This window comes from Chrysochloris asiatica, unplaced genomic scaffold, assembly GCF_000296735.1.
Source record: "Chrysochloris asiatica unplaced genomic scaffold, ChrAsi1.0 scaffold00590, whole genome shotgun sequence".
Classification (NCBI taxonomy): domain Eukaryota; kingdom Metazoa; phylum Chordata; class Mammalia; order Afrosoricida; family Chrysochloridae; genus Chrysochloris; species Chrysochloris asiatica.
This window is the reverse complement of record NW_006409108.1, coordinates 404,892-408,114: the sequence shown is the minus strand read 5'-3', so window position 1 is coordinate 408,114 and position 3,223 is coordinate 404,892. Positions and strand designations below refer to the sequence as shown.

The window sequence follows — 3,223 nt, the reverse complement described above, 5'->3', positions numbered from 1 at the left end:
ATATTTTAAATATCAGCAGAGTCATCCATAGTGGACAGTTTTTATACTAAGATATATGAGGAAGAAGGAGAGGTAGACTAGTTGTAAATGTTTAGCAACTGAAAACCTTATAAATAGCAGTGAAAAACTGTCAGAGGGCATCAGAATGTTGAAACATTACTAATACTATTGTAGTTATTTGCTTTCAGGTTGGTTCCAACACATAGAAACCTTATGCATAAAATAACAAACTACTGCATGGAATGTGCCATCATCACAATTGTTGTCATACTTGAGTCCATTACTGCTGCAACTATGCAAATCTAATCTCTTGAGGGTCTTCCACTTTTTTGGTGATCCTCAACTCTTCAAAGCATAATATCCTTCTCCAGGGACTGGTTTCTTCTGGTAATATACACAAAGCATGAGAGTTGAAATCTCAGCATTGTGGTTTCTAAGGAGCATTCTGGTTACACTTCTCCCAAAACAGAATTGTTTGTTCTCCTGGTAGTCTCTTGTACTGTTAATGTTCTTCTACAACACTATAAGTCAAGTGCATATTCTTTTATAATCTTTTTTATGCATTGTTCAATTTTCTCTGATTATTTGCTCTTCATACTGATTGAATAAGTATTATGGAAGAATTAAAATCTGACATACACCTTTCCTAATTTTAAACAATTTGATGCCCCCTTTTTGTGTTTGACCAACTACCTCTGGGTCTTTGTACAAGTTCCTCATTTGCACAATTAATTGTTTCAGAAAACCCTTTCTCTGCAAAGTTGTCCATAGTTTGTAATGATCTAAAGAGTTAAAAGCCTTTGCATAGTCAATAAAATACAAGTAAACATCTTTCTGGTATTCTCTGCTTTCAGCAAAGATTCATCTGACATCAGCAATAATATTCCTCATTCCATGTTCTTGTCTAAATATGGTTTGAACCTCTGATAATCCATTGTCAATATATGGTTGAAGCATTTTTTAAATTACCTTTAACAAATCTTAAATTGTATTTCACATTAATGATATTTTATGATGATTTCTGCATTCCGTTGAGTCACCTTTTTTTTTTTTTTTGGAATGGGCACAAATATGAATCTCTTCCAATAAATTGACAACGTAGCTGCCATAAAACTGACTTGGCATAGATGAATGAGTGTCTCCAGTACCACATCAGTTTGTTGAAAGATTTCTATTTGTATTCCATCCGCCTTTCGAGCCTTGTTCTTTGCCAATGCGTTTCATGCCCCTAGGACTTCTACTTTCAGTTCGTTGACCCATAATTATATATCTTAAAATGTTAAACATTGATTTTATTGTTAGAGTGACTCTGTATGTTTCTTCAATCTTATTTTGATACGTTCTTATGTCAGTATTGTGCCCACTGAATCCTTCCATATTTCAATTTAAGGCATGATTTTTTTTTTTCTTTAGTTCTTTCAGCTTGAAATATGCCAAGCATGTTCTTCGCTTTTGATTTTCTTTTTTTTCTTTCTTTTTTTTTTCTCAACACAAGAGATCTTTAATTGCTTTGACACAGTAAGAGGGTGATGGTGAGCAACATTGGTTCACAGGCCTGCTTGTTCTGCAGCTGAGAAAACAGGTAGTCCCAGAGACAGAATCCTGTGTGTAGATATAAATGCCCTAGTGTCTTCCTCTGAGTGACGCTAATATTGCCACTGTTTTCCCAAGGTAGCCTGAAGCTGCATGCTGGAGCCTGATTCAGGTGTGGTGAGGAGTGATGAGAATACAAGGGAAAGGCTAGTCCTTAGGCTTTCTAAACCAACAGGATGGTTCAGCTGGGGGATGCTTAAGAGTCAATAACCTTCTAGATTATTCCTCTATGTGATCATTCTCTTCAGATCTTTCAAGTCACACCTGGTGTCCAGAGAAGGAGAGGGGGGTTAGGCTGAGCCTGAGGAGGGGACGCTGGCGTGGTTTAGGGCAACTGTGGAGGCCTCTACAGCAGGCAGCAGGCTCGAAATATCAGAAGATCCTTAGGCACAGAAAGCTTCAGCCAGATATTCTCCTTGGCCCCAATGAAGAGCACCCCACCACACTGCAGAGGGAGGAGTGCCTGGGCTGTGAGCATTCTGACTGTGACTGTTCCTCGTACCAACAGGAGGATGCTGGCAGAGTCCAAGGGTGAGACCTTATATTTAGTGACAGAGCCAGGGATCTCTATCTTCAAAAGAGTGAAGTCTAGAACGGTGGGGGGTCATAGATGGAGAGGTAAGGGTCTTCCTGACACTATGTTGGAAGAAAGAGCCTGTCCTTGCTGGGACTGGAGGTATAGTTGAGCATTTCATACAGGGTTGGCACATCGATGAACTTGGGTGTCAGGCCAGCATGCACCAAGTTGTCTGAACATGCCATGCACTCCACACAATCTCCTTTCAAGTAGACATGGGGCACAGTGGCCTCCAGAAACAGGGTCTCCCCTGGCTGCAGGGTAAGCAGGTTCAGGAAGTAGATGGCAAAGCAGCCGATATCCCCTAGATACTGCTGGTGCAGCTCCAGCAAGAGTTCTCCATAGATGTCGTCCATCTTGTTTACAGCAGCCACTTGCTGAGAGATCTGCTTCATAAACAGGTAGAGTTACTCTACTATCACTTTCTTCTCACTCTTCATCAGGTGTGAAAAACAGTTCTGTAGAGCAGAGGCCACAGCCTGGGAGTCCTGGTTCATGCTCTGCTTCAGCTGTGTCACTGCAGTAGCTCCAATCAGAAACTGGAACTTGGGCACCTTGTTCAGAAAGGGCACAATCTCCTCAACAGGCCGGAAGCCACACAAGCCCTGGAAGGAGGTGAGGGCAATGGTCATCTCTGGCTTGTGGTTGACATCTGGGTAGTGTTCTGGAGACTGGAGATGCAGCTTCTCTGCCAACTCCTTGTTATGGTGTGCCTGGATGGAGGGGGATGTTTCAACTGAGAGCACTTTGAAGAGGAAGGGCAGCTGGCCTTTAAAATTATCTTTGACCTTTGACTCTAGGCAGTTTGATTCTCAATGATCAACTGGCCTAGGGTCTTATGGGAGATACGGCTATCAGTGATCCTGGCATCCCCCAGGGGGTGGGTTCCCATCTACAGCTCTGCGTATGGCATGTCCTCTGAGATCTCCATTAGTGGGTTGCTGCTGGCCAGCAGTCATGCCACCATGCTGTTGGAGCCCTCCTTGCCCCAGGTATACTGCTGCACCACACAGGCAAGTGGGAACACTTTCTGAGCCACCATCCTCTCAGTTA

General features: G+C 42.6%; 1 pseudogene; it reads right to left on the bottom strand.

The window, feature by feature from the left end:
• Positions 1-1,939: 1,939 nt before the first annotated feature.
• On the bottom strand, positions 1,940-3,212 carry LOC102840832 (annotated as a pseudogene).
• Between the last annotated feature and the right edge of the window lie 11 nt (positions 3,213-3,223).